The sequence below is a fragment of the Gekko japonicus genome, unplaced genomic scaffold (assembly GCF_001447785.1).
Source record: "Gekko japonicus isolate JY-2015 unplaced genomic scaffold, Gekko_japonicus_V1.1 scaffold50, whole genome shotgun sequence".
Classification (NCBI taxonomy): Eukaryota; Metazoa; Chordata; class Lepidosauria; order Squamata; family Gekkonidae; genus Gekko; species Gekko japonicus.
In genome coordinates, this window is record NW_015164666.1 from 1,750,532 (window position 1) to 1,759,938 (window position 9,407).

Consider the following 9,407-nt stretch of genomic DNA (forward strand, 5'->3'; position numbering starts at 1 on the left):
AGGTGGGGCCTGGGGATCTCCCGCTTTTACAACTGATCTCCAGCTGACAGAGATCAGCTCCCCTGGAGAAAATGGCTGCTTTGAAGGGTGGACTCTGTGGCATTGTACCATGCTGAGGCCCCTCCCCTCCCCAAACCCCGCCCTCTACCGGCTCCACTCCCAAAGTCTCCAGGTATTTTCCAACCCAGACCTGGCAACCCTATGTCCAGGCAAGTGAATAGGAATGTTGTTCCTTCTGCCCCCTGTTGTGTTCCCAGGAAAGGGAGTGGGCTCAGCTAGCAACTCTAGGACTGATGGGCATGTTTATACCCCTGGCATTTTATTTCAGTCCATATTTTTGAAGGTTTTGGGGAATAATAAAGGAACAGTTTATCAAGTGCTGAATAAGATCTTTGAGCTAACATTGAAAAATAAGCCACAGTGCTGCTATTTTGATTTATACCGAAGAGTTGAAACAAATCTAAAATCAAGGAAATGTATAATCCTTAGAATACTTAAACTTGCCTTGACGTTTCTATGCTTTAAACATAAATCTCTGTTATAAAAATGGAAGAGGAAATATTTTTGTGCACATAGAAAGTTTGGACAATAAGCTTTGTTTAAGTAAAGTATTAACTTTCAAGTCCTCATGAGAGCTGAGTGTAGTGTTACCATTTCCTCAGTGCAGGAAGACATTGGCTGTATTCATGTAAACGGATATATTTTCATTTCTGCCCAGAACCATAACTAGCTGATTTTGTGCCTGAGGCAAGAATATAAAATTAGTCCCCCTATACTTTCATACTAATTATTTTGGTTAAAAGACATAAATACACAAGAGTAATAATAACACATTTATTTTATTCATGTGCCAAGCACACTTCCTCAGATACAGTGAAACAGAATTTCCTCAACCATTATATATAGGAAGAGGGGTGGGTGGGGGTTGATAGGAAGGGAATGTCTTACGTAATGTGCTATTCCAATTTTAGCTGTATTTACTGCTCAGTTACTTAGGCATCTTGACTCTAATTAGCTCTTCCGGGCAACTAACCCCCCCCCCCCATATGTAACATTTGAGGAAATCTGTTTCAATGAATCTGAAGGAGTGTACATGTATACATGCTAAGTCTCTCAGTTCTCACTTATACCCAGAATTGAACTTTGTTTGTCTTGAAAGTGCCAATGGACTCAAACTTTGTTCTCACCTCTCTTTGTTAACTCTTGTATTTGTATGCTAAATTACTGCCATTCACAGATCTTACCAAGCACCTTATACCAATCTCAGCTACAATCTCACAGTTACATAAGCATCAATTCTAACTGGTTCTTCCCCCCCATGTTCTCTCTTCCTATATGTAACGGTTGAGGACACTCTGTTTCACTGTGTCTGAGGAAGTGTGCTCGCACACGAACGCTTATACCTTAAATAAAACTTTGTTGGTCTTAAAGGTGCACCTGGATGGATTCACACTTTGTTCTACTGCTTCAGACCGACATGGCTACCCCACCTTAATCTACATTTATTTTGGTTATCATTCACTTTTTCTGTGCCACTCAGTGCTGTGTGTGTGCCTGAGGTAAGTGCCTAACTGGCCTTGCCCTTGTTACAGCCCTGTTTGTGCCTGTGTGATTTGAATGTAAAATCTACATAGAGATGATCTGAAGATCACTGCAGAACGTCCCTGCATCTCTTAAACGTGTGTGCATTACTCTTTGCCATCATGGAGTAAATCCTCGGCCTTTGCCCATCCCAGCTTCCTTGGAATGCAGGTTGCCTGTCATTGGGGAACGGCAACAAAGTCTGGGCCTCCATCTCTGTATCTCCCCAGCTTCTGCAGCTCTGCCTCTTTGCCAGTGTGTACAAAGCAAGCCCTCTGCCGTCTTTACCCAGCAACCTGAAGCTCAGCTATGGGAGGGCTCAAAGTAGCCCAGCTTCTGCCTCTACTTTTCTCATCTTATAGCATACGCAAGCAAAGCCAGAAAACATTGTAGCTCCACACACAAAAATCAATGCTTCTATAGATCAAGAAAGTACCCCTCCTCTAGTGAAGGGGTACAACAATTGGCAGAAAGAGGAAATGTTGTGCACTGATTTCCAATAAGGAAAATGCTGCACCTCTTCTGGTTGGTCAATGACCCATTAGGCACATATAGAGAGTCAGTCTCTCTAACTTTGTTTCACTTGCCCTCTTCCACTGGCCAGTAAAATGAAATCAAACAGCTAGGTGCAAGAATAACTAATGGAATGGACTGCTTCCAAATGTTGGAAATCATTCTCTTTGGACTGAGAGAATTTAAAATGTTTACACACAGGGGTCATTTCCTGCAGGAGCGCACAGGAGCGGAGCTCCGGCAGTAAAGAGCCCAGGGGGCGGGCACATGCCACATGCCACAAGCCCCACCCCCTGCTCCCAGCAGCCCTCAGTCGGAGCAAGAAGCAGCCAGGCAAGTTGCAGAGCTCCCCCCGGCCCCCAGGACTAAAACAGTCCAGTAGCACCTTTAAGACCAAGTTTTATTCAAGTACAAGCCCTCCCTCCTCTACGAGGACAGATCTGCACGTTCCCCCCCCCCAATAGCTAGCAATCCAAAACAGTCCAGTGGAGCCTGAGCGGTGGGTGTTGCCTTCTGACACACTTCCGGTGATGTCAGAGGGTGTGACATATGCAAATAAGTTATGCTAATGAGCTCCTGCACCTCTTTTTCTATGAAATGACCCCTGTTTACACATGCTCATTGTTTGGCTCAAGTCTTTAGTTAATTTCTGACTACGTAATTCCTACTATCTTGTCAAAGCTACCACCAGTGGAGGAGGAGGTTGAGCAGATGTTCATGGGTACAAGGTGGGGGACCAGCTGGCTTAGCCTCTTTGCTATGGGCCGTGAACAAACTAAAGCTATTCCTGGATTTAATTTTGAGAGAACTGCTATTATCTCCCTTTTGGGCTAAATTTTGAAGTTCTGATGTTAAATGAAACCATTCTCTGTCTACCACAAAGCTTTGGGAATGAATCTAACAGCATCTCAGTTACTATTTAAAAAGTCAAGGGAAAAGTTTCTACTCTACCTTTGGGACTGTCCAATTGACCATAACAAATGAAGCATTCAGAACTAATATTTATTCAGTCACTCTTTCCTGAGAAGTTAGAGAACTTTGTAAATGTAATGTTTAACTACATGAAAGAACAGAGTCAGCTGAGGTTTTCCTAGAAAAATATTATACTTTCACGTAGCAGAAAGAAATTAACAGCAGTAGTTTATATTTATCAAAGAAAATGTTTAGAAGTTAACCAGGAAGCTCCAGTTTGCAAAGAAACTCATGGGTTTACCACAGAATTCTCAACCATTTCTCATTGGATCAGTCCAATACACATATTAAGATGCATTTCAGTGCATGCAAAACAAAATATTATACCATTCACTGGAATTATTTGGTGGCTATTTTTAAGACTTAAAAGAAAACATGAACAGAATGTTCATGTGTGTTGCCAGTGATTCTTTCCAAGTCTGGGTCTTTTGGTTTTATTTCTGTATATGGCATCAAAAAAGTTTCTCATACTTACTAGTGATGGGCTGCTTCCTCACTGATACCTTATTGAACTGTTCAATCAGTCTATTCCTTTGTCACAATAAGCTGCAACTAAATAGAAACTGGGATTCCAAGCAGCACTTAATATACTGCTACTTTCCCGATAAAAATCTAGCAATGCCCATATCATTGGGCATACTCTGAAGCAAAGGTCAAACTTCTCTTTAAAAATGTTTTGTTCTTTTTTATTGAATAATTCTGCTTCTTTCTACAGTATTCATGAATCAATTATTATTTGTTCTTATTGCAAATAAAAATTGTGCTGTTTTTCCCTTTGTAGGCAAAGCTACTGGTTATTATCCTTCACATTGATTACAATTCCATTATAGCACTATAACAATTAGTCAATCAATCAATTTATTTCTACAGTCCTTAGACCAGTCATACAAAAAGAAGTACACCTTTACAAAACAATTAGTCATTTAGGCCTAAAAGGTAAAGGTAAATGTTCCCTTGCTCGAAAGCCAGTCGAGTCCGACTCTAGGGTTGCGGTGCTCATCTTCGTTTCAAAGCTGAAGAGCCAGCACTGTCCGAAGACGTTTCCGTGGTCATGTGGCTGGCATGACTAAACACCAAGGTGCACGGAACGCTGTTACTGTCCCACCGAAGTGGTTCCTATTTATCTACTTGCAATTTCTTGCTTTCGAACTGCTAGGTTGGCAGGAGCTGGAACTAGAAATGGGAGCTCACTCCGTCATGCGGCAACCCGGGTCTCGAACTGCTGAACTACTGACCTTCCACAGCCTGCAGTTCAGCGTCTTAACCACTTGAGCCACCACAGCTCCATCATTTAGGCCTACCTTTGCTTAAATTTTCACTTAAATGACAGGTCCATTCCTACTTCTGTTAGCTGTGAGAAAGCTGCATTTATTTCTGTTCATGCCTTACCAGCTTTTTATTAGCAAATATTAAGGTATTAAACCTCCTATAAAAACAGGGTCTGTAAGAGCGTCTGTGATAAACCAGAGTTATTGAGCTGTAAAATTAAAGCCTTTATAGATCTAATTGTACACACAGGCAGGCTGTGAAATCAGCCCACATATACATAGATTTCCTGTGTGGGCCCAAACATCCCCTCATTTACTGCTTCATCATGAAACCAAGTCTGGTAGAGAATATTTCCATTACAAGAAATTATTGCAGTCATTAAGAATCGATTCTGAGTTTAAGGTGCTTCAACAAAAGGAAAACTGACCATGACCATTTCAGCCTTATACAATTTCAGCCTTAAGAGGAATCACTGTCCGGCCTCAGAGATTGGTTTTGAGATACCATTAAAAGACAGCTAATTGTTAATTATTTAGTTTATTATTATATTTTTAATCACAAAAGCTACCCATTAGGAAACATTTAGATTTTCTGCCTTGGGCACAAACATATCTTGAGCCATGTTTCAACCCCTTCACTATGGCTACAAGAATTCAAGTTTGGAGCTTGTGCAAATAAGTCATGTTATCGTATATTTCCCATAGCTTTGTCAGCATTAGGGTGTCTCTCTGTATAGTATTTCCATGTCTTAGTCTTGGCTCGTGTCTCATGCATTCAGCGCCACAAGAAATTTACAAAAATGCACAAAGATATTTCTTTCTCATGACAGCAAGCCTGCAATGTGATTTTGTGGAGCCAGGTTGTCTGAAGGAGTCTTCACGCAGTTACTAAAATTTCTGTGAACTCAGTTATTTGTAGCTTTTCTAAAGCAGGCTGATCCCAGGTCAGAGTGAGATTTGGAGACTTTCTGATAACCGTATGCCAAGGGATCATTTTGCAATGGAATTACGGAATATAGCAAAAGATGAGAAAGTCACTGTAGTCCTGTGAATCAGCCCATGGAGGGATACAATCATCAAAGTGTCTTCTTCCATTTATAAGCATCTGTTAACAATTAAACATAAAGCAAATATTGGTGACAATTAAAGGAAGGACCCTGCTGAGCTCCCATTTCCTTTTCCACACTTCTACATTTCCCTTAAAACTTTGGATCTCATTGCAGGTCTTCAGTGTTAATAGAATATTCCTTTCAGTGTGCTTCTCTTTAGATACTTGAAACAAAGGTCTGCTGTTCATTGTTTATTGGTGCTTTTTGTTGGCTGGGGGGTATAATGTGGTTTAATACAATACATGCCACATAAAAGAGTTCTAAGTGCTAGTAAATATATTCAAGGAAGACAGAGCTTTACTCTCTGTTAAGCAAAGTATATAATGACAGTCTCTCAAGGGGTGCTTTTACTCAACACAAAAAGAGTGGGAAACAGATTTTCAGTACCTGCTGTCTGGCTCCCATATGCACATATAGGAAAACATTTTTCAGAGATAGACATACATTATTTATTCAGGTACTGTCTTCCAATATACTCTCTCTCCAACCCAGTCATTGTAATGTCAAGAAAAGACTATTTGCAGAAAAGGAGTTTCATTCATACGAATGTAGGCATTATATGTTTACCATTTAACTTTGCAAAATGACAAGGAGCAACCCCATTGTTTTTCATGGACCAATGCTCCCAACATCTTGCTAACAAGGTTGAGAAAAGCCTGAATTCCTCCTCCAATGAATTACACTAATTTGGAAGTGTGCTAACACAACTTTCAAGCAACAAATTCATTACAGAAAAAGCTAACAGCAGCAGGGATGAAGCAGGTAATTATTTCACAATGGGGGCCAAGTTAATCCTCTTCTATCCCGCCTCCTGCAGTATGGGCCAATGTGAACCAGAGTCTCATTCATCTTCTATTAACATATTTTAAATGCTGGGAGGATCCAGTAAGAGATCTTCCAACATTCAGAACTTAGAGACACTAGTACTCCTCCTCATAGAATCTGTGGCTTGGTTGTGGGTTGCACTGACTACAGGAGGGTCCTGTTTTAAAAATGAAAAACATGGTGTATGGAATTGCCCAGTTCCAACACTGTAGGCACTGAGCAGTTGCTGAAATGACTGAATCAGTTATTGCATTTTGTTGTGCATTCAAATTGGCCACAGTACAGTGCAGATCCTGCAGGTCATGTTATTGATGTATTATTTTTCAAATGCATCTTCAGAGGATTTGATCAGCTTCAAGAAACAGCTATCATATTACTTTGGTGTGAAGGTAAGTCTGAAATAAAACCTTTTCTCCTATGATGGAAGACTGGTTCCTTCCTTGGCCTTCCTTACTCCCGCTTTCAGTGAATCTACATCTGCTTTTCTGTTTTCCTTCTGTAATGTATAGGAATGCACTGATCTCACTGTAGCAGTATGTATGACTTTTCACCTGATAAATCAATCACTAACAGAAGTACTTGTGATTGCCCTCTAAAGTTTTTGTCTTTTAGTTGAAAGTAACCAGAAAATTAATTGCGTACTAGAAATTTGTATACTATTAAGTGTATATATGCAGATACATATGTAGAATCTAGAAGTAGTGTATACTTTTGCTTCACAAAACAATGTCCAGTTACATTGTGTTTCCAGATCTTATGTGCTTGGTAGTATTTCTTTTTAGAATATTCAGTTGAGGGACTATTAAACACAATTATTTATGTGCTCAGGATTAGATTTTGGGCATTACCACATGGGTTATCTGCCCTAGGTTCAATGCTGCTGGGAACTTGGTTTTTTCCTGCTTTCCACAGTGCTGTGGTGCATTTGTGCCCTTCCTGTGGTTTCTCTAGTTCTCTGATCTTTCTCGAACCTGATTTGCTGTGAAGTTTTGGGAAAGATTGCAGTAGAGTCTGGATGGCTGCCATGTGGGTGAGAAAATTTGGATTTTCCCAACTACTTGGCAGCCATTTTTCCTGACTCAGTCCCCATAGTGGCCACTCCCTCCCCCTGTCACTGGGGAGCTTTTGGGTGTGTTTTTTTTTAAAAAAACTGGAAACTGAATATTGTTATAGATTTATTTATTTAATATACCACCACCTTTCTTCCCCATTGGAGACCCAAAGCAGCTTACATCATTCTCTGATCCTGGGTAGGCTGAGAATGGCTGAGTTCAGACTGGCAGTTTGAAGCGGGGGGGGGAGTCATGGCAAAAAAAGACCCAGAATAAACTATTCCGGGTTTTCCCGGTCACACTGCACCGACTGATATGAGAGCATATTGGGGAGGAGGCGCAAGGGAGCGTTCACACTGTTGGCCCGCCCCTGGCAGAGGCAGAACTGTAAGGCACGGCTGTCTTTTTGAAAATCTGGAGATATGTGCTTATGCACATAAGCGCATAAGGGCACAAGAAAATATGCGGCTTTTGGCGTTTACACTTTGTTGGTGCGGGATGGACACGGGATAATCACGCTTTCTAGGGTCTGATGCCACTTTCACCTGGTAAACTCAGGAGGGAAGCGTTACGAGACGGGTTGAGTATGGCTGGGGAACGCCGGACAGATGTGCCTGTGTGAACGGCCCCTTTAATCCGTTTGTGAAATGTTTCTGAAACATGCCTATATCGGGCAAAACTGCCAGTCTGAATTCGGCCAATGTGTGACTGGCCCAAAGTAACCCAGTGAGCTTCATGGCAGATTGGAGATTTGAAACTGGGGCACCCAGATCCTGTCCAAGAATCTAACCACTACATCACATTGGCTCTTGATATGCTGTTATAAAAATATATGTAATAGGTTCTATGAAATCCTAGATTTATAGTTTTTTTAAAAAAGTATGTCTCAGGTACCTTCTGATGTGGACATAGATGGTAAAAGTCATACCTCCACAACAGAAGGAGCTAGAGACTTACTTTAAAAAAAGAAAGCTAGGATTTCAAAGCACCCTTTGCACATTGTCATGAAAGTGAGTCCTCAGTATCTAAGTATTTGCATTTTCTTTGGACTTCTCATTCTGTAAGTATTGTCTGGATTGTATTCCAAGTCATGATGTACCTTACCAAATGAGCCTTTGCAGATAGTTACCTTTCAGCATGATAGCTGCCAGCTGTGAACTGTCTAAGTCAGTGGTGGGCAAACTCATTAGTCAAGAGAGCCAAATATCAACAGTACAACGATTGAAATTTTTTTGAGAGCCAAATTTTTTAAACTTAAACTATATAGGTAGGTACATTGTTATTAACTTAATTAGGGTACTCGTAAACTGGCCTTTGCTAAAAATTTCCTCAATATGATTGAGGTACGTTCGCTGAGGTCGACCCCTTCCAACTCTCCCATCCACACTCGTCTTGTATACTTGTTTCGTCTCCTTTCGTTCATCCTCTCTATATGTCCAAAGTATCTATAAAATTAAATCATGACAAAATAAATCATGACAAACACTAATGTGAACAATGGCCTTGCATCTCCTTGGAAAGTTTGGGTAAGTCAGGTTTGTATGTTGTTGTTTTTAATTTTAGGCACGCACTAGAGAGCATCAATATGTATGGACTCGCTGGACCAGATTCAAGGTTCTTAGCTAGTAGCTAGCATTCTGTTCCCAACTGCAGCCTTCCAGAGGTCTCTGGAAGCTCAAAGAGCTGTTTGCCCTCCCCCATTCTCTCAACAGCATTTCATATTAAGAGGTTCAGTGTCCCTGAACGCAAGCTTGATTAAGTTCACAATATATTTCATCTCTACGGGTTCCCCCCCCTAAACTTCCCACCCACATCTTGTGGCAGTGGCTTTCAAAAGTTAATTGGGCGGGGGAGCAGTTTTCAGAGGCCCGCATCCTTCCTACCCAGCTCAGCTGTTTCAAGCACACAACACCGAAAGCAGTCAACAAAAAGTGGCCACTCAAAGTTCTCTCTAAGCTGAGTTAGTGTGGGCTAGCTCACAGTTTTTTAGCCTCCGTCTCACACATTTTTGTCTTAGCTCAGGAAGGATGGCTCCAGAGCAAACTCATTTATGCAGTAGTAGCCAAATCACTCACTCACAGCTTTCA